This window comes from Melanerpes formicivorus, unplaced genomic scaffold, assembly GCF_026170545.1.
Source record: "Melanerpes formicivorus ecotype bairdi unplaced genomic scaffold, bMelFor1.0.p_v2 SCAF_61, whole genome shotgun sequence".
Classification (NCBI taxonomy): Eukaryota; Metazoa; Chordata; class Aves; order Piciformes; family Picidae; genus Melanerpes; species Melanerpes formicivorus.
The window spans coordinates 4,071,330-4,092,506 of NW_027142413.1; the positions used below are offsets into that span (position 1 = coordinate 4,071,330).

Consider the following 21,177-nt stretch of genomic DNA (forward strand, 5'->3'; position numbering starts at 1 on the left):
GAATTAAGACTCAAGATGGAGTCAAGCACCAAGTAACTTTTATTTGCCTGACAGCAAATTTGCAAATGCAAAGGGGGGAGAGAGAAAAAGAAAGGAAAGAAAGAAGAAAGGGTCAGTTGAGATAGCTGCCACCACCACAGACCTGCAGCGTCCTGAAGGCCAACTCATCTTCCACCTCAGTGGGTCCAACGTTGGCAGTCTTTCCTCTTGCATTTGGTCACATTATATATTCATTTCTCTTCTGAGAATCACTTAGCATGTTCTGTGATTAGTTTTGCTTACCCACAGCTTCCACCCAGCAGTGGTGTGCATGCCCAGTACTGTCACTGGAAGGGTTCTGGTGGTCTTCGGGCTGTCTGAACTGTTCTGTCTCCCAGGCCATGGGTTTGAGCACACGTGCAGAGGTTAGGCCAAATTTATTGGAATCAGCTCCACACTCAGGTGTGGAAGAAAGCAGGAAACCTCTGTCTAGTCTTGCGGTCCAATTGATGCTGCATGGCTGTGGCAGTGATGTCAGTTGTTGGCTTTGTGTTCTAGCAACACTGAACCAAAACAAGCAACCAGTCTCTTACACGAAGTTTGCAGAGATGGGGAGTAGCCTCTGGCCTAGTGAGACTAATCAGCAGTGTTGCTTCAGCTAAGATCTCCATGGTGGAATTTTTTACTGCAGGGAAAATATTGTGGGTAGCAGTTGTCATTAAGTGGGTAGCAAAAAAGGTAAAGGCTCTTAAATGACAAGTAACTGAATTTCATTGCTGTTAAAATATGCAGCAGCAGGTTTAGTTGATTAGATGGTGTTGGGTGATAGATTGGACTTGCTGATCTCAAAGGTCTTTTCCAACCTATTCTTTTTTTTACTTTTATTCTCATGCAAGAGTTGGCTTTCCCTCTGAACTTTTATACTTTTGTGTAAAGCTTGAGCAGCCCTTAACTTTCGAATTATTATACTGCATGCACTACTGCTTTGCAACATTCACAGGACTGTGGTGGTGTCAGACGGTTCACTTGCATTTAGCTCCTCAGGGGCCAGTCCTTCCTTTGGGCTGATAGTCTTGGCCAAAGCTGCAATGTTCAGTCCTTGCTGTGAAAGGCAGGAGGTGCTGGCTGGGCAGTTTGCTTTATTTGGTGCCTTTTTGGGGGTGACTCAAAGGGAGTGGGGGGATTGTGGGTGGGCTGGATCTGCCACGTGGGGCAGGGATTGGGCGACCGGCGCTGCGTCCCGGCGTCCCGGTGGTGAGGGGCCCGGTCTCGGGGTTCTGGTATCCTGCGGTCCGGTTTCTGGAGGGGCCGGGGCCGTGGGGGCCCGTGGCGCGGTCACGCTCGCGGGTCTGACGTCCCGGTTTCTAGGGGGGGACCTCGGTTTGAGGGCCCTGCTTCGGGTCGGCACAGCGAGGGGGGTCGGTCGTTCGCAGGGAGCCGGCTAGCGGCTCGGAGCCGGCGCTTCAACTGCCGCCGCTCGGTTTTGACCCCCGGGCAGTGATTAGTGATCGGGAGAACGGGACAAAAGCAAGTCATCAGAACTCCCTCCCATCCCCATCTCAGAGAGCGCCTTGGGGATCATATTATAGTATTGGGATGATGAGTTGAGAGAAGGAAAATCAAAGAAAAAAATGGTTTAAGCTGAATATGCTGCTGTTTGGATCAGGGCTTCACGCCCTACCCCTGTTCCCATATTTAAGGACAAAGACAAGGAAAAGGCAGACAGGCTGGCGTGAGAATATGGGAGAGGTAAAATCAGAGTGGGGGGGCCACCAGGAAATCAGAAGTGGCCTAATCAAGATCCTCAGTGGGACCATCAACAGCTTCAGGGGAGACAGAACATGGGACAAGGAATTGAAGCTGTGCCCAGAAATTTTGATAAAGCCTATAGTGAGCATCAGAGGAAGCCTCCTATGGGGTGGATGCTAGGATTAAAGAGAAGTTTGCAGCTCTATTCTGGAATAGATCCCAGCTCTGCAGCTGGGGTGATACTTCTCAGGATGCAGTTTGTGGCAAAACCATGGGCAGATATTAGAAATTGGAAAAGATTGAGGATTGGCACGACAGAGGTTTAGAGGAATTACTACGTGAAGCTCGGAAGGTGTTTGTAAGGAGGGATGTAGAGAAACAGAAGGCAAAAGCTAGAATGTTGGTAACTGCTGTAAGGGTACTGGTGATTATGGATAGAGAGGGAAAAAAAGGTAGAAGTCTTATATGATAAATTAGCCCTCAATAGTAATATTAATGGAGTCCAGAAGACGATGAGTGATTGGATAAATAAAAGAATGTTGATTGATGCTCTGTTTTAAATTTGCCTGACATGGACAAATAATTTGATCTTTTTGTACATCTATATGGGGTGTTGACCCAGGACTGGACTGGAATTAAAAATCCTGTAGGGCATTGTTCCAAGTTATTAGATTCTGTAAGTAGGTGAGGGCCAATTTGCTTATCAGTGACCTTTACTAGTAGAGGAGGCCCAGAAAGCGGCTTTTTGTTTTGTTCTGGTCTCAGATCCCACCTTTGGGATTCCTGATGTATATGGGACTGAAGCTGGGGGTAAAGTGTTAATAACAACTTGGAAAGGAGAGTCACTAATTTCCCCCTGGGAAGGATCTTTTCTTGGTTTTGTTAACAACAGATCCAGCTGTCCGTACTGCAGAACAAGGGTGGACACGTGCTTCCTGAGTAAAAGGAGCACTTCAGGAATGTGCCTCTGAACCTGCCTGACTTGCACCTGTAACACCTCTGGTCTGAAGGCTCTGGAACTAGCGAGACAAACCCACCTTTTGAAACATCTGACATTGTGTGACATCGAATCTGCATTGCAAGAAAATACCAAGGATTTCATTCGGTGTATAAAAGATCCTGGGACTTGATGTCATTGGGGATGGCTAAAGTGTAATGGTAAACTGGCTATTTAGAAAAGTGATGGTAAATTTTTCTGCTGCACTACAACGATGTGCTGAGAGTGTGTGTGGTTATAAATGTATGCTGTTGTAGTTCTAATTTGAAGTGATTAGGACAGAGGATTCATCTGTGTTCTTTGTGTTAAAGTACCAAAAACTCTGTTCGGCTAGTGGGACCACAGGGACTGCAATACAGAAAGGACTGCTGGATCCATCCACTGAATGGACTGAGGTACCCCAAATGGAGGACATAAAGATGAGTTCCAGTATCAGAATAGGAGCGGTAATGGTCCTTGCCTGAAAATATCACAAACTAGAAACAGGTCGGGGTTCGAAATTGGTACAACCTCCCTGGACAAGGGAAGGAGACACGGTCTGAGCAGAGCATTGGTGGGATTGAAGGAGGCAAGGCCGGGTAGACCTCTGTAATTGCCACAAAGAAGATCTAGAACCATGGCTGTGGGCAGCAACCCCATAGGCCATGTGAGTGGAGTTGCAAGTCAAACCGGACTCCTAATTCCCAGGATTAACCACTCAGAGGGAGAAAGGTGTCACCCAGGTATTGGTATATACAGCATAGCCACTCACTGTGTATGGCACCTATTAAAGTAAAAGAGGAAATACTTTCAGGCAAGGAACATCAGTTGTTATCCCATTCCCTTTACCAGGAAGTTGAAATTGGGAATCCTTTTGCTTGTTGTAGAATTGTTGCCAAGTTAGGTTATTATGGCTCAAGCCAAATGTAGTAGAAAGAAGGGGAGGGATTGTGAGAAACTGGTTATAATATTTGGCTTTCGCAAGGGGGATTACTGGGGAGCGTGGGGCTGGATCGTTGGGCTGATGGTCTGTATTGTGTGGGGTATTGGGAGGGAAAGGGGAGGTGCCAACAGGTCTAAAGACTGGCCAGGTCAAAAGTGCAGGTTTGGTCTGTCCTGATGGAGAGGGGTGGGAGCGTGCTGGGGAATATATGAATATGTACGCTTTAATATATGAATATGTCTGTTTGCCGTCTCTATCAGCTCACCTCGTGTTGTGGGGGTGCGGCTCTAGCAAGCTCGCTCTGCGCCCAGTGCTGTGTTGCCTTTATTTTATAATAAACTGGTTATAAGTTTTCAGCAGTGAGTTCGTTTCTCACGGTCTCCAGAAGCTTTCCATCAGAGGGAAGTTGCTCATCAGCTTGTCTGCAGGTGAGTGTTTTATAGAATAATAGAATCGTTTGGGTTGGAAAAGGCCTTTCAGATTCCGCAGTCCCAACAGCTCACAAACTGCCAAGTCTCATCCCAATCTCTTTGTCTCTTAAGCATCTGCAGGGATGGGGATTCAACCACTTCCCTGGGGAAACTATTCCAGTCTTTTGAGAAGCTTTCAGTGAAGAAGCTTCTTTAACAGGCAACCTAAACATCCTCTGATACAACTTGAGGCCATTTCCTCACATGGGGGGGGGGGGGACAATGAACACCAGAGTGAGCCCCCCCGATGCTGGGAGACCCCAAAATCTAAGATCCTGCAATTCCACTGAAGACACCAGATGAAGGGGGGACCATCAAAGGGTTTAAGTGAGGAGAGCAACAGACAGAAGAGATGGGTGATTGCCAGTGCTAAATGCGCTGACTGCAAAGTGGTCTCGGGGCTGTCAGCCCTGGGAGCCCTGCTCGGAGATGCGGAGCTCTGTGTCTCCTGCGCGGCGGCGTTTGGATCAATACATCATTAATATTGTTATTGCCTCCCCGCCTCCGCCTTTGGCCGCAGGGGGCCAGGGTGCTGCTGGGACAGGACAGCTCCAAGGCAGGACAGCCCCAGGCGCGGCAGGGGGCCGGGGGCACAGCCGGGCGGGGGAGGCAGGGGCGGCCCTGCGGTGTGCCGAGCGGCTGCGAGAGCTCTGAGGGACGGGGAAGAGCGCTGGGGGGGCGGCTCGGAGCCGGGGCCGCTGTGAGCACCGCGGCGGGGCCGGGGCCGGGGTCTGTGCGCCCCGGGGCTCCCCGCCCCAGCGCTCTGCCGCACCGCAGCGCTCGGCGCCGGCCGCTGCCCCTCCGGCCCGGGCTCGGTGCGAGACCTGCAAGGGGCAGAGGCGCTCGGCTCTGCCGCCAGAGCTCAACCCCAGCCTGCGGCCGCGGAGTGCGGAGGCGGCGCTGGGGCAGAGCTCCGGCGCTGAGCTCTGGCAAGCACCGCGGAGCGCCCTGAGGCAGGGCCCGGGCAGGTGCGGGAGAGGGAGCGGGGGGGGCTCGAGCAGGGGGGGCCTGGGGCGGCCGAGAGGGACGTTTTAAATTCCCTTCTGTAACTGTGAGGTCTCTCCTGGGCCGCTCAGAACACTACAGATGGAGATACAGTTCATAGAGGGAGCAGCAGGGGTGCCCGAAGGCTCTCTGGGGGGCGCGCCAGCGCCGGCGGAGGAGACTGAGCGCCCTGAGGCGCGGGGCGGGGCCGGGGGCGGGGCCTGGGCTCCTCCCAGGGCTTCAGCGCGAGAATTCGAGCGGCCAGAGGCGCCCGGCCCGCGCGGGACCGGCCCCGGCCAGAGGCGCCGCTGGACTTGGGAGTTGCGCTCAGAGGGCAGCTGTGGCAGCGCTCCGGCGGATGGAGACCTGGCAGGCGCCTCAGGGGGGCTTTGGCGGATCCGCCAGGGACAGGAGCCAAGGTGCGAGCGGGGACAGGGAGGGCTGGCCCGGGGAGACCTGCGGGAGCTTAGAGCCTGAGGCGCTCGCCGTGCAGCTTCAACCGCCCGTCGGTGCAGATGTCCTCAGTGCAATGAACACGAGGGGGGGCTGCCAGGGCGGCCCGGAGGGCATTCCAGCGGCTGGGGGAGTTCCGGCTCTGCGGGGAAGGCTGAGCCGAGGCGCCGGTAGACGGGCTGGGTGCGAGGACGGCTCCCGAAGCGCAGGGGCAGCGCTGGGGCAGCGCGGGGGGTGGCGGAGCGCTGAAGGCAGCGCCGAGGTGCGCGAGAGGGAACGGGGCTGGGCTGGGGCAGAGCTGCAGCAGCTGAAGGGAGGAGTTTGTGTAGGCAGTGTCTGAGGTGCTGTCATCTCCAGCCCGGAACATACACGTGTTTGTATTGGTTTTAATAAAAGGACATTAAGGGTGGCCGGGATGGGGGGGGGCTGTGTCTGTGAGCGCCACAGAAGGCGCCGCGGCGGGGGGGGGCTGTGGGGTGTTGGGGGCTGTGAGCGCCCTGAGGGTTCCCGCGCGGCGGCTTTCCCGCCCTGCCCGCGCCACAGGCACCAGCGCGCGCTGTTCCCGCGCGGCCGCCGCCTGAGGCAAGGGGAGGCGCCTGGCTGTGGGGACTGTGAGCGCCCGGAGGGTCCCGGCCTCACCTGTGCGCCCTTCCCGCCAGAGGGGCCGGCGCGCGCCGCGCGCCTCAGGAGCTGCCGGGGCGGGAACGGGAAGCGGCCGGCGCGGCCCGGGGCAGGGCCGGGCCGGGCCGCAGCCTGCAGCTGCGCTGGGGTTGGGGTCTGGGAGGATCCGCTCCTGGGGCAGAGCTGCGGATGCCGGAGGGCAGGGCAGGCAGCGCAGGGGCTTGGGCAGGTTCGTGAGGGCGCAGGGTGAGACCGGCCGGGGGCAGGGGAATCAGCTCGGGGACAATTTCTGTTTCGTTAAAACCTGAGGCACTTCCCTCTGTAGCTCAGCACCTCCTGAGTGTGCCTCTGCTGTTTGCTCCTTCAGGCAGAACGAGGCTCTGCAGGGAGCAGACTCGGGGACAGAGAAGTGACGTTTGGGCAAAGAGACTGAGAGGATCTGTGGGGCAGAAAATGCAAACAGAGAAAGCCCTGAGGTAAGCAAGAGCAGAGGTGACATCCTGGAGGGAAAACATGGAGGCAGTTTATACAGGATAAAAGCCAAAGCTTTCGGAGGGAAAAGCTGAGGCAATGTGCTGGGGGCAGAGCGGGCATGGAGGGAACCTGAGGCAACCCACAGGGAGAAGGTGAAAATTGTCCTGAGAAAACCTGAGCAAAGAAGAGGGGACACAGGAAGCAGCTTGGAGGGAAGACTTAAGGCAAATATCTGTGAGACAAGATACAGAAATGAACAGGAAAGTTAACCTATGGGAGACAAAAACGAGGATTTGAGAGGGAAAATCACAGCTTATTTAGGAGGGAGAGTGAGGGGGAGGAAAGGCATGGGAGGGAAGAGCTGAGGAAAGGTGGAAGGAGGAAAGGGGATGTTTGGGAGGGAAACAGAGGCCATTTTGGACGGGAGGAAGGGAAATTATGTCTGGAATTGAGAAGGAAATCTGTAGGGCAGAGGATGAAAATGTTGAAAATAGAAGCTAAGATAATGCAAGGAGAGAAAGGACATTGTAAACAGAAAAAGCCTGTAGTGATTGAGGAGCAGTGATACCTTTTCCCCTTGGGCGGGGAGGAATTGGCACTGCTGAGGCCTAACTCTGTCCTCCTTCCTCAGAGGCAGCTGGCACAGAGCCCCACTATGGAGCGGCGAGGCAAGGTGCGAGGGGGCAAGAGGAGCTGAGAAGAGGAGGAGCACCGGGCTGAACAGCTGGACATGAGCAAGGCGCCCTGGGCAATGAGACCTCCCTCTCAATTTGGCTGTGGTAACACAAGATCTTTGCCAGCACCGTTAGGGTGCCCTGGTTGGCTTTGTGCTGGGCGACCTCCCTGTAAGCAGGGCTCGGTCTTTGCTTTTGCTGTTGTAGGCGTTTTGCCACCTAGCTCCTTGGCTGCACGGAGACCGGCAACCCTGTAAGGAGGGTCCGAGCCGGCGTCTCGGCCCGTATGGGGGGAAGTGTAGCTGCCTGGACCCCAGCCCCCCCTGTAAGCAGGGGAGGGCCCTTTAAACAGTTTCTCGGCTGCTGGCGGCCTGGCCAGCGTGACGCCCTGTACTTGGGGCATGTCACAACGATTGGCATCCTGAGGCCCCTCTACCTGCATGCATCCCCGGGGGGGCCAGGTCTGACCCTCTGCTCTCCTGCTCAGGGTTAAGGATGCCTGCCCCACCAGTGGCTGCCCAGAGCTTGCTCCCTCTCTTGGGAAGGGCTGTGTGTGTGGCCCCTCTTGCCTCTGTGTGCCTGAGTCTGCTTGTCCTTTAGGTCCCTTAGAAAAGGCTGTAGCTTAGCTTAGGCTTCCCAGGAGGGAAAGAGGGGCTCTGGGCGGTTCCACGGCAGTCTCCTTGGAGGCCTCGAGTGGGGTGGGAGCTCGGCTTGCCCCTCCTTTGATTGGATGGACACAGCGAAGCCGCTTAAGTCGTCTTGCGGCAAGGTGACCCCCCTGTAGTTCAGGGCCTGGGTCTCTGCCTTCATGGCAGCCTGTTCCCTTGGCACCCTGTCAGCTTAACAGCCCCGCACTCGGGGCCTGTGTGACGAGTTATGGAGCCTTCTGTGCCGTTCTGTCCCCTTCTGTCCCCAGCAGCAGCCCCAGGTCCCTGTAAGCAGGGCTGGGGAGGCTGCTTTTGGCAGCTAACAGGAACAAACCCTTAGAGGGTTGAGGTCAGTCCCTGGGCTCCTGAAGAGGTGGTGTTGTGCTGCAGCCAGGAGGGCCGGCCCGTAAGTGGGCGCAGGCCAGAGCCCGTGGCTCTCCGTGGGGCTTTTTGGGAGTGCCGGGCCGAGAGCGACCGCCCTGTAGGCAGGGAAGTGTGTTGCCGGTGTCCGGCGGGAGGTTCAAGGAGGGACCCCCCCTGTAATCAGGGCGGGTAGATCTGGTCCCGGCCTTTCAGAGGCATGGGGCCAGGGAGTGTGTGGGGCTTATCTTAGCGTGTTGTTCCCCCCCGCCCCACCCCGTCTTCGGGGCTGGGGCCACAGCCCCCCGGCCTTTGGCCGTGATGCCCCACTGCCTGGCTGCTGTCTTCCTGTAGCTGCGGGGCCAGGCCAAGCTCTCAGCTCCCTGGGTTTCGACCCGCCCGTAAGAGGGGTCGGGGTCCGAGTGCCTTTGCGCTCAGCTGGCAGCCTGTGTGGGGCACCCCCCCCCGGCTAGCGGGGTGTGGGTCAAGATGCCCCTGAAGCGGAGAGAAGGAGCCTCCGTGGGCCTTTTGGGACCAGGGCCGCCCTGTAAGTCAGGGCCCGGTCAGTGCCCTGGCATCCCGGGCGCTTTGAAATGCCAGCGGCGGCTCCAGCCCCCTGTAAGCAGGGTCGTGCAGCCGCTCTGGCCGCTGCGTTGCATGCCCAGCTCCATTGCCCAGGGCGTCTGCTGCGGCGCCCGTCTGCGGTCCCGACCGGAAGTGTGCCATGCGCCGCTTGGGTGAGTCGAGCGAAAGCGGGAAGACTTTGCAGAGCTGGGGGTGTCTGCGGGCGGGTAGCTGGCCGGGGGGTGCCCATGGGGAGCTGCCTGCGGGGCTGGAGGCTTCCCTCTTTCCCTCGGGCAGGGAGCAACTGGCACTACTGAGGCCTAACTCTGTCCTCCTTCCTTGGCAGTGGCTGGCACAGAAGGAAGAAGAGGCCCGCTGCGGAGCGGCGAGGCAACATACGGGAGAGGCAAGAGGCGGCGAGGCAAGAGGAGCGGCGTCCGGCTGAAGAGCAGGACAGGAGAAAGGCGCCCTGGGCAATGAGACCTCCCTCTCAATTTGGCTGTGGTAACACAAGATCTTTGCCAGCACCGTTAGGGTGCCCTGGTTGGCTTTGTGCTGGGCGACCTCCCTGTAAGCAGGGCTCGGTCTTTGCTTTTGCTGTTGTAGGCGTTTTGCCACCTAGCTCCTTGGCTGCACGGAGACCGGCAACCCTGTAAGGAGGGTCCGAGCCGGCGTCTCGGCCCGTATGGGGGGAAGTGTAGCTGCCTGGACCCCAGCCCCCCCTGTAAGCAGGGGAGGGCCCTTTAAACAGTTTCTCGGCTGCTGGCGGCCTGGCCAGCGTGACGCCCTGTACTTGGGGCATGTCACAACGATTGGCATCCTGAGGCCCCTCTACCTGCATGCATCCCCGGGGGGGCCAGGTCTGACCCTCTGCTCTCCTGCTCGGGGTTAAGGATGCCTGCCCCACCAGTGGCTGCCCAGAGCTTGCTCCCTCTCTTGGGAAGGGCTGTGTGTGTGGCCCCTCTTGCCTCTGTGTGCCTGAGTCTGCTTGTCCTTTAGGTCCCTTAGAAAAGGCTGTAGCTTAGCTTAGGCTTCCCAGGAGGGAAAGAGGTGCTCTGGGCGGTTCCACGGCAGTCTCCTTGGAGGCCTCGAGTGGGGTGGGAGCTCGGCTTGCCCCTCCTTTGATTGGATGGACGCAGCGAAGCCGCTTAAGTCGTCTTGCGGCAAGGTGACCCCCCTGTAGTTCAGGGCCTGGGTCTCTGCCTTCATGGCAGCCTGTTCCCTTGGCACCCTGTCAGCTTAACAGCCCCGCACTCGGGGCCTGTGTGACGAGTTATGGAGCCTTCTGTGCCGTTCTGTCCCCTTCTGTCCCCAGCAGCAGCCCAAGGTCCCTGTAAGCAGGGCTGGGGAGGCTGCTTTTGGCAGCTAACAGGAACAAACCCTTAGAGGGTTGAGGTCAGTCCCTGGGCTCCTGAAGAGGTGGTGTTGTGCTGCAGCCAGGAGGGCCGGCCCGTAAGTGGGCGCAGGCCAGAGCCCGTGGCTCTCCGTGGGGCTTTTTGGGAGTGCCGGGCCGAGAGTGACCGCCCTGTAGGCAGGGAAGTGTGTTGCCGGTGTCCGGCGGGAGGTTCAAGGAGGGACCCCCCCTGTAATCAGGGCGGGTAGATCTGGTCCCGGCCTTTCAGAGGCATGGGGCCAGGGAGTGTGTGGGGCTTATCTTAGCGTGTTGTTCCCCCCCGCCCCACCCCGTCTTCGGGGCTGGGGCCACAGCCCCCCGGCCTTTGGCCGTGATGCCCCACTGCCTGGCTGCTGTCTTCCTGTAGCTGCGGGGCCAGGCCAAGCTCTCAGCTCCCTGGGTTTCGACCCGCCCGTAAGAGGGGTCGGGGTCCGAGTGCCTTTGCGCTCAGCTGGCAGCCTGTGTGGGGCACCCCCCCCGGCTAGCGGGGTGTGGGTCAAGATGCCCCTGAAGCAGAGAGAAGGAGCCTCCGTGGGCCTTTTGGGACCAGGGCCGCCCTGTAAGTCAGGGCCCGGTCAGTGCCCTGGCATCCCGGGCGCTTTGAAATGCCAGCGGCGGCTCCAGCCCCCTGTAAGCAGGGTCGTGCAGCCGCTCTGGCCGCTGCGTTGCATGCCCAGCTCCATTGCCCAGGGCGTCTGCTGCGGCGCCCGTCTGCGGTCCCGACCGGAAGTGTGCCATGCGCCGCTTGGGTGAGTCGAGCGAAAGCGGGAAGACTTTGCAGAGCTGGGGGTGTCTGCGGGCGGGTAGCTGGCCGGGGGGTGCCCATGGGGAGCTGCCTGCGGGGCTGGAGGCTTCCCTCTTTCCCTCGGGCGGGGAGCAACTGGCACTACTGAGGCCTAACTCTGTCCTCCTTCCTTGGCAGTGGCTGGCACAGAAGGAAGAAGAGGCCCGCTGCGGAGCGGCGAGGCAACATACGGCGGAGGCAAGAGGCGGCGAGGCAACATACGGCGGAGGCAAGAGGCGGCGAGGCAAGAGGAGCGGCGTCCGGCTGAAGAGCAGGACAGGAGAAAGGCGCCCTGGGCAATGAGACCTCCCTCTCAATTTGGCTGTGGTAACACAAGATTTTTGCCAGCACCGTTAGGGTGCCCTGGTTGGCTTTGTGCTGGGCGACCTCCCTGTAAGCAGGGCTCGGTCTTTGCTTTTGCTGTTGTAGGCGTTTTGCCACCTAGCTCCTTGGCTGCACGGAGACTGGCAACCCTGTAAGGAGGGTCCGAGCCGGCGTCTCGGCCCGTATGGGGGGAAGTGTAGCTGCCTGGACCCCAGCCCCCCCTGTAAGCAGGGGAGGGCCCTTTAAACAGTTTCTCGGCTGCTGGCGGCCTGGCCAGCGTGACGCCCTGTACTTGGGGCATGTCACAACGATTGGCATCCTGAGGCCCCTCTACCTGCATGCATCCCCGGGGGGGCCAGGTCTGACCCTCTGCTCTCCTGCTCGGGGTTAAGGATGCCTGCCCCACCAGTGGCTGCCCAGAGCTTGCTCCCTCTCTTGGGAAGGGCTGTGTGTGTGGCCCCTCTTGCCTCTGTGTGCCTGAGTCTGCTTGTCCTTTAGGTCCCTTAGAAAAGGCTGTAGCTTAGCTTAGGCTTCCCAGGAGGGAAAGAGGGGCTCTGGGCGGTTCCACGGCAGTCTCCTTGGAGGCCTCGAGTGGGGTGGGAGCTCGGCTTGCCCCTCCTTTGATTGGATGGACGCAGCGAAGCCGCTTAAGTCGTCTTGTGGCAAGGTGACCCCCCTGTAGTTCAGGGCCTGGGTCTCTGCCTTCATGGCAGCCTGTTCCCTTGGCACCCTGTCAGCTTAACAGCCCCGTACTCGGGGCCTGTGTGACGAGTTATGGAGCCTTCTGTGCCGTTCTGTCCCCTTCTGTCCCCAGCAGCAGCCCCAGGTCCCTGTAAGCAGGGCTGGGGAGGCTGCTTTTGGCAGCTAACAGGAACAAACCCTTAGAGGGTTGAGGTCAGTCCCTGGGCTCCTGAAGAGGTGGTGTTGTGCTGCAGCCAGGAGGGCCGGCCCGTAAGTGGGCGCAGGCCAGAGCCCGTGGCTCTCCGTGGGGCTTTTTGGGAGTGCCGGGCCGAGAGCGACCGCCCTGTAGGCAGGGAAGTGTGTTGCCGGTGTCCGGCGGGAGGTTCAAGGAGGGACCCCCCCTGTAATCAGGGGTGGTAGATCTGGTCCCGGCCTTTCAGAGGCATGGGGCCAGGGAGTGCGTGGGGCTTATCTTAGCGTGTTGTTCCCCCCCACCCCACCCCGTCTTCGGGGCTGGGGCCACAGCCCCCCGGCCTTTGGCCGTGATGCCCCACTGCCTGGCTGCTGTCTTCCTGTAGCTGCGGGGCCAGGCCAAGCTCTCAGCTCCCTGGGTTTCGACCCGCCCGTAAGAGGGGTCGGGGTCCGAGTGCCTTTGCGCTCAGCTGGCAGCCTGTGTGGGGCAGCCCCCCCGGCTAGCGGGGTGTGGGTCAAGATGCCCCTGAAGCGGAGAGAAGGAGCCTCCGTGGGCCTTTTGGGACCAGGGCCGCCCTGTAAGTCAGGGCCCGGTCAGTGCCCTGGCATCCCGGGCGCTTTGAAATGCCAGCGGCGGCTCCAGCCCCCTGTAAGCAGGGTCGTGCAGCCGCTCTGGCCGCTGCGTTGCATGCCCAGCTCCATTGCCCAGGGCGTCTGCTGCGGCGCCCGTCTGCGGTCCCGACCGGAAGTGTGCCGTGCGCCGCTTGGGTGAGTCGAGCAAAAGCGGGAAGACTTTGCAGAGCTGGGGGTGTCTGCGGGCGGGTAGCTGGCCGGGGGGTGCCCATGGGGAGCTGCCTGCGGGGCTGGAGGCTTCCCTCTTTCCCTCGGGCGGGGAGCAACTGGCACTTCTGAGGCCTGACTCTGTCCTCCTTCCTTGGCAGTGGCTGGCACAGAAGGAAGAAGAGGCCCGCTGCGGAGCGGCGAGGCGACATACGGCGGAGGCAAGAGGCGGCGAGGCGACACACGGCGGAGGCAAGAGGCGGCGAGGCGACACACGGCGGAGGCAAGAGGCGGTGAGGCAAGAGGAGCGGCGTCCGGCTGAAGAGCAGGACAGGAGAAAGGCGCCCTGGGCAATGAGACCTCCCTCTCAATTTGGCTGTGGTAACACAAGATCTTTGCCAGCACCGTTAGGGTGCCCTGGTTGGCTTTGTGCTGGGCGACCTCCCTGTAAGCAGGGCTCGGTCTTTGCTTTTGCTGTTGTAGGCGTTTTGCCACCTAGCTCCTTGGCTGCACGGAGACTGGCAACCCTGTAAGGAGGGTCCGAGCCGGCGTCTCGGCCCGTATGGGGGGAAGTGTAGCTGCCTGGACCCCAGCCCCCCCTGTAAGCAGGGGAGGGCCCTTTAAACAGTTTCTCGGCTGCTGGCGGCCTGGCCAGCGTGACGCCCTGTACTTGGGGCATGTCACAACGATTGGCATCCTGAGGCCCCTCTACCTGCATGCATCCCCGGGGGGGCCAGGTCTGACCCTCTGCTCTCCTGCTCGGGGTTAAGGATGCCTGCCCCACCAGTGGCTGCCCAGAGCTTGCTCCCTCTCTTGGGAAGGGCTGTGTGTGTGGCCCCTCTTGCCTCTGTGTGCCTGAGTCTGCTTGTCCTTTAGGTCCCTTAGAAAAGGCTGTAGCTTAGCTTAGGCTTCCCAGGAGGGAAAGAGGGGCTCTGGGCGGTTCCACGGCAGTCTCCTTGGAGGCCTCGAGTGGGGTGGGAGCTCGGCTTGCCCCTCCTTTGATTGGATGGACGCAGCGAAGCCGCTTAAGTCGTCTTGCGGCAAGGTGACCCCCCTGTAGTTCAGGGCCTGGGTCTCTGCCTTCATGGCAGCCTGTTCCCTTGGCACCCTGTCAGCTTAACAGCCCCGCACTCGGGGCCTGTGTGACGAGTTATGGAGCCTTCTGTGCCGTTCTGTCCCCTTCTGTCCCCAGCAGCAGCCCAAGGTCCCTGTAAGCAGGGCTGGGGAGGCTGCTTTTGGCAGCTAACAGGAACAAACCCTTAGAGGGTTGAGGTCAGTCCCTGGGCTCCTGAAGAGGTGGTGTTGTGCTGCAGCCAGGAGGGCCGGCCCGTAAGTGGGCACAGGCCAGAGCCCGTGGCTCTCCGTGGGGCTTTTTGGGAGTGCCGGGCCGAGAGCGACCGCCCTGTAGGCAGGGAAGTGTGTTGCCGGTGTCCGGCGGGAGGTTCAAGGAGGGACCCCCCCTGTAATCAGGGCGGGTAGATCTGGTCCCGGCCTTTCAGAGGCATGGGGCCAGGGAGTGTGTGGGGCTTATCTTAGCGTGTTGTTCCCCCCCGCCCCACCCCGTCTTCGGGGCTGGGGCCACAGCCCCCCGGCCTTTGGCCGTGATGCCCCACTGCCTGGCTGCTGTCTTCCTGTAGCTGCGGGGCCAGGCCAAGCTCTCAGCTCCCTGGGTTTCGACCCGCCCGTAAGAGGGGTCGGGGTCCGAGTGCCTTTGCGCTCAGCTGGCAGCCTGTGTGGGGCACCCCCCCCCGCTAGCGGGGTGTGGGTCAAGATGCCCCTGAAGCGGAGAGAAGGAGCCTCCGTGGGCCTTTTGGGACCAGGGCCGCCCTGTAAGTCAGGGCCCGGTCAGTGCCCTGGCATCCCGGGCGCTTTGAAATGCCAGCGGCGGCTCCAGCCCCCTGTAAGCAGGGTCGTGCAGCCGCTCTGGCCGCTGCGTTGCATGCCCAGCTCCATTGCCCAGGGCGTCTGCTGCGGCGCCCGTCTGCGGTCCCAACCGGAAGTGTGCCATGCGCCGCTTGGGTGAGTCGAGCGAAAGCGGGAAGACTTTGCAGAGCTGGGGGTGTCTGCGGGCGGGTAGCTGGCCGGGGGGTGCCCATGGGGAGCTGCCTGCGGGGCTGGAGGCTTCCCTCTTTCCCTCGGGCGGGGAGCAACTGGCACTACTGAGGCCTAACTCTGTCCTCCTTCCTTGGCAGTGGCTGGCACAGAAGGAAGAAGAGGCCCGCTGCGGAGCGGCGAGGCAACATACGGCGGAGGCAAGAGGCGGCGAGGCAACATACGGCGGAGGCAAGAGGCGGCGAGGCAAGAGGAGCGGCGTCCGGCTGAAGAGCAGGACAGGAGAAAGGCGCCCTGGGCAATGAGACCTCCCTCTCAATTTGGCTGTGGTAACACAAGATCTTTGCCAGCACCGTTAGGGTGCCCTGGTTGGCTTTGTGCTGGGCGACCTCCCTGTAAGCAGGGCTCGGTCTTTGCTTTTGCTGTTGTAGGCGTTTTGCCACCTAGCTCCTTGGCTGCACGGAGACTGGCAACCCTGTAAGGAGGGTCCGAGCCGGCGTCTCGGCCCGTATGGGGGGAAGTGTAGCTGCCTGGACCCCAGCCCCCCCTGTAAGCAGGGGAGGGCCCTTTAAACAGTTTCTCGGCTGCTGGCAGCCTGGCCAGCGTGACGCCCTGTACTTGGGGCATGTCACAACGATTGGCATCCTGAGGCCCCTCTACCTGCATGCATCCCCGGGGGGGCCAGGTCTGACCCTCTGCTCTCCTGCTCGGGGTTAAGGATGCCTGCCCCACCAGTGGCTGCCCAGAGCTTGCTCCCTCTCTTGGGAAGGGCTGTGTGTGTGGCCCCTCTTGCCTCTGTGTGCCTGAGTCTGCTTGTCCTTTAGGTCCCTTAGAAAAGGCTGTAGCTTAGCTTAGGCTTCCCAGGAGGGAAAGAGGGGCTCTGGGCGGTTCCACGGCAGTCTCCTTGGAGGCCTCGAGTGGGGTGGGAGCTCGGCTTGCCCCTCCTTTGATTGGATGGACGCAGCGAAGCCGCTTAAGTCGTCTTGCGGCAAGGTGACCCCCCTGTAGTTCAGGGCCTGGGTCTCTGCCTTCATGGCAGCCTGTTCCCTTGGCACCCTGTCAGATTAACAGCCCCGCACTCGGGGCCTGTGTGACGAGTTATGGAGCCTTCTGTGCCGTTCTGTCCCCTTCTGTCCCCAGCAGCAGCCCCAGGTCCCTGTAAGCAGGGCTGGGGAGGCTGCTTTTGGCAGCTAACAGGAACAAACCCTTAGAGGGTTGAGGTCAGTCCCTGGGCTCCTGAAGAGGTGGTGTTGTGCTGCAGCCAGGAGGGCCGGCCCGTAAGTGGGCGCAGGCCAGAGCCCGTGGCTCTCCGTGGGGCTTTTTGGGAGTGCCGGGCCGAGAGCGACCGCCCTGTAGGCAGGGAAGTGTGTTGCCGGTGTCCGGCGGGAGGTTCAAGGAGGGACCCCCCCTGTAATCAGGGGGGGTAGATCTGGTCCCGGCCTTTCAGAGGCATGGGGCCAGGGAGTGCGTGGGGCTTATCTTAGCGTGTTGTTCCCCCCCACCCCACCCCGTCTTCGGGGCTGGGGCCACAGCCCCCCGGCCTTTGGCCGTGATGCCCCACTGCCTGGCTGCTGTCTTCCTGTAGCTGCGGGGCCAGGCCAAGCTCTCAGCTCCCTGGGTTTCGACCCGCCCGTAAGAGGGGTCGGGGTCCGAGTGCCTTTGCGCTCAGCTGGCAGCCTGTGTGGGGCACCCCCCCCGGCTAGCGGGGTGTGGGTCAAGATGCCCCTGAAGCGGAGAGAAGGAGCCTCCGTGGGCCTTTTGGGACCAGGGCCGCCCTGTAAGTCAGGGCCCGGTCAGTGCCCTGGCATCCCGGGCGCTTTGAAATGCCAGCGGCGGCTCCAGCCCCCTGTAAGCAGGGTCGTGCAGCCGCTCTGGCCGCTGCGTTGCATGCCCAGCTCCATTGCCCAGGGCGTCTGCTGCGGCGCCCGTCTGCGGTCCCGACCGGAAGTGTGCCGTGCGCCGCTTGGGTGAGTCGAGCAAAAGCGAGAAGACTTTGCAGAGCTGGGGGTGTCTGCGGGCGGGTAGCTGGCCGGGGGGTGCCCATGGGGAGCTGCCTGCGGGGCTGGAGGCTTCCCTCTTTCCCTCGGGCGGGGAGCAACTGGCACTACTGAGGCCTAACTCTGTCCTCCTTCCTTGGCAGTGGCTGGCACAGAAGGAAGAAGAGGCCCGCTGCGGAGCGGCGAGGCAACATACGGCGGAGGCAAGAGGCGGCGAGGCAACATACGGCGGAGGCAAGAGGCGGCGAGGCAACACACGGCGGAGGCAAGAGGCGGCGAGGCGACACACGGCGGAGGCAAGAGGCGGTGAGGCAAGAGGAGCGGCGTCCGGCTGAAGAGCAGGACAGGAGAAAGGCGCCCTGGGCAATGAGACCTCCCTCTCAATTTGGCTGTGGTAACACAAGATCTTTGCCAGCACCGTTAGGGTGCCCTGGTTGGCTTTGTGCTGGGCGACCTCCCTGTAAGCAGGGCTCGGTCTTTGCTTTTGCTGTTGTAGGCGTTTTGCCACCTAGCTCCTTGGCTGCACGGAGACTGGCAACCCTGTAAGGAGGGTCCGAGCCGGCGTCTCGGCCCGTATGGGGGGAAGTGTAGCTGCCTGGACCCCAGCCCCCCCTGTAGGCAGGGGAGGGCCCTTTAAACAGTTTCTCGGCTGCTGGCGGCCTGGCCAGCGTGACGCCCTGTACTTGGGGCATGTCACAACGATTGGCATCCTGAGGCCCCTCTACCTGCATGCATCCCCGGGGGGGCCAGGTCTGACCCTCTGCTCTCCTGCTCGGGGTTAAGGATGCCTGCCCCACCAGTGGCTGCCCAGAGCTTGCTCCCTCTCTTGGGAAGGGCTGTGTGTGTGGCCCCTCTTGCCTCTGTGTGCCTGAGTCTGCTTGTCCTTTAGGTCCCTTAGAAAAGGCTGTAGCTTAGCTTAGGCTTCCCAGGAGGGAAAGAGGGGCTCTGGGCGGTTCCACGGCAGTCTCCTTGGAGGCCTCGAGTGGGGTGGGAGCTCGGCTTGCCCCTCCTTTGATTGGATGGACGCAGCGAAGCCGCTTAAGTCGTCTTGCGGCAAGGTGACCCCCCTGTAGTTCAGGGCCTGGGTCTCTGCCTTCATGGCAGCCTGTTCCCTTGGCACCCTGTCAGATTAACAGCCCCGCGCTCGGGGCCTGTGTGACGAGTTATGGAGCCTTCTGTGCCGTTCTGTCCCCTTCTGTCCCCAGCAGCAGCCCCAGGTCCCTGTAAGCAGGGCTGGGGAGGCTGCTTTTGGCAGCTAACAGGAACAAACCCTTAGAGGGTTGAGGTCAGTCCCTGGGCTCCTGAAGAGGTGGTGTTGTGCTGCAGCCAGGAGGGCCGGCCCGTAAGTGGGCGCAGGCCAGAGCCCGTGGCTCTCCGTGGGGCTTTTTGGGAGTGCCGGGCCGAGAGCGACCGCCCTGTAGGCAGGGAAGTGTGTTGCCGGTGTCCGGCGGGAGGTTCAAGGAGGGACCCCCCCTGTAATCAGGGGGGGTAGATCTGGTCCCGGCCTTTCAGAGGCATGGGGCCAGGGAGTGCGTGGGGCTTATCTTAGCGTGTTGTTCCCCCCACCCCACCCCGTCTTCGGGGCTGGGGCCACAGCCCCCCGGCCTTTGGCCGTGATGCCCCACTGCCTGGCTGCTGTCTTCCTGTAGCTGCGGGGCCAGGCCAAGCTCTCAGCTCCCTGGGTTTCGACCCGCCCATAAGAGGGGTCGGGGTCCGAGTGCCTTTGCGCTCAGCTGGCAGCCTGTGTGGGGCACCCCCCCCGGCTAGCGGGGTGTGGGTCAAGATGCCCCTGAAGCGGAGAGAAGGAGCCTCCGTGGGCCTTTTGGGACCAGGGCCGCCCTGTAAGTCAGGGCCCGGTCAGTGCCCTGGCATCCTGGGCGCTTTGAAATGCCAGCGGCGGCTCCAGCCCCCTGTAAGCAGGGTCGTGCAGCCGCTCTGGCCGCTGCGTTGCATGCCCAGCTCCATTGCCCAGGGCGTCTGCTGCGGCGCCCGTCTGCGGTCCCGACCGGAAGTGTGCCGTGCGCCGCTTGGGTGAGTCGAGCAAAAGCGGGAAGACTTTGCAGAGCTGGGGGTGTCTGCGGGCGGGTAGCTGGCCGGGGGGTGCCCATGGGGAGCTGCCTGCGGGGCTGGAGGCTTCCCTCTTTCCCTCGGGCGGGGAGCTACTGGCACTTCTGAGGCCTTGTTTTGTCCTTTTGGCAATCTTTGTCAAGGCAGACAGAACGTAGCACTGCTGTGTATCATCATTTCTTGTCCTGCTCCTTCAGATATTCTTCATGTGGAAAGCACTCTCAGACTATCCTTTAGTCGCCACAAGCTGTATCCAAGGCCTGCCTCAGCTGATTTTTTGCCTGTTTATGTCTCCTGGCATAATGAGCTGCAGTCCTGTTGTGCAAGAATCCCATCCTTCTTCCATGTGGTTTGTCACTTGCACTAGTGCAAAATGGTTGAGGTACCACGCAGCTCTTACTGTGTCCGTTTGAAGTCCATTTTGCTTCGATTCTGGACAGCTTTTCTGTGCTCAGGGTGAACATGCCACAGGTGTAAGGGTGAATTTGTGTTCCCAGTGATCCTCTTCTTTGGGAGAGAATAATTTTTGTTCTGTTGCTCTTATGTGATGCCTCCGTGCTTTTAATGAGTTGGAAGGAAATTTTAAGTGGTATGGAAGCAGTATTCAGCAGGGACACTAAGGACCAGTTTTCAGTTAGTCCACGTGCCAGGCAATCAGGTGAGAGGGCAGACTCAAATCAAACTCTCCGAAGCTTCTCATCATGTCTTCACATGGAACAACTGCTCCTTCCCTTGCAGGCATCCTGGCTTGTTTCTAGGCTTAAGCATCTGTTGTGGACGTTCTTTGCACTTTTTAACCCTCCTAAACACCGGGGGGATTCTTCAGGGAACAGTTTAGCTCAATCACAGCACTTATTTGTCTGTAAAATTTTGCCAGTGCTTCTGTAATAAAAAGGTTTTTATTTCTGCTGTAGCTTGCAAGCTGGTGACCACCGTGGGAGCACTGCTCTGTTGTTCACAGAGTGTTTTTTTGTTGCAAACTTGGGACAAATGTGAGATTTAGGTGAGTTACTCTCTTTAGAAGTGTCTGCTCAGCCATCCTCTTCCTGGATCTCTTGGACAGAAGAAAGGTTTGTCTCTCTCTGTTTGCAGTGCCCTGATGAGGACTTGTGCCAACACAGGCTCAGAAAGCTGAAACCACCGAAGGGTTTAGTGGATGAGAGCAAAGCTCAGCCAGTTGCTGAAGGTGGAAACCTTACCCAGAAGGCTGTCCCCAGCTCGGGGTGATAAAAAGAACAGGAGCGTAGCTGCTCAGCTGTCTTTCCTTCTGTGATGCCACGTGGGGGTGGTAAGGGTGCAGCAGAGGAGCAGTGAGGGAGGGGTGGGGGCAGTCTCCCACAAAGGCTGCTTGCAGACCTGAATGTTTGAAATGCCAGAACGTTCTTGGAGGGGAGGGAAAGCCCTGGGAAAGTGTGAGTGTGAGATGTTCCAGCAGAGGAAAAGCGGTGCTGTTTAGCAGGAGATTGCAGGACAGTGATTTGTATGCAGCAAGGCTTTGACCTGACTCCCCCTGGATCTCTGTTACCTTGAAATGCTTCCAGAATAGAAAAGCACAGCCTGAGCAGGCCACAGAGGGTTTGAACTGGAAATAGAAATATCAACTGTGTCTCTCTCAATTAAAACTTTGTGTGTGCTTGTGGTGTGTTGTTTTTTCTTGGAATGGAAAAAGCCTGGAAGGGAGCTCAGCAAAGCTGCTCCCCAGGCAGAGGTGGAGGACCTCCCCAGACCTGCTGTGTTGGGAGTGTGTTACAGGGGTCTGCTGTTATCTAAAGTGGGCCTGGGGGGTATGAAAAGGGAATTTGGGGGTATCTGAATGGTTCTGAGGGCCTCTGCAGGGTCCTGATGGAGACTGGGGGGAGGTGGTGGGGTTTAGGGTCAGGCATCTCTGTGGGGTTCCAGGTTTTGGGGTCTTGCAGGAGCTGGGGAGGTCTCACTCTGGGTTTTAGTGTACCTGCAGCCCTGGGAGGCCCCAGCTTCGGCTCCCCCTGCATCTAAAGGTAAGCTGGGTGCACC

General features: G+C 59.9%; 2 long non-coding RNA genes across 2 annotated transcripts; both read left to right on the top strand.

Annotated features, from left to right (window-relative positions):
• Positions 1–1,289: 1,289 nt before the first annotated feature.
• On the top strand, positions 1,290–7,358 carry LOC137453084 (uncharacterized). The gene is made up of 3 exons (XR_010990247.1): positions 1,290–4,075; positions 6,543–6,651; positions 7,281–7,358. It is a non-coding gene; the product is annotated as an uncharacterized lncRNA (long non-coding RNA).
• An 11,931-nt stretch (positions 7,359–19,289) lies between these two features.
• On the top strand, positions 19,290–20,803 carry LOC137453086 (uncharacterized). Its single transcript, XR_010990248.1, has 2 exons — positions 19,290–20,167; positions 20,257–20,803. It is a non-coding gene; the product is annotated as an uncharacterized lncRNA (long non-coding RNA).
• Positions 20,804–21,177: the final 374 nt, after the last annotated feature.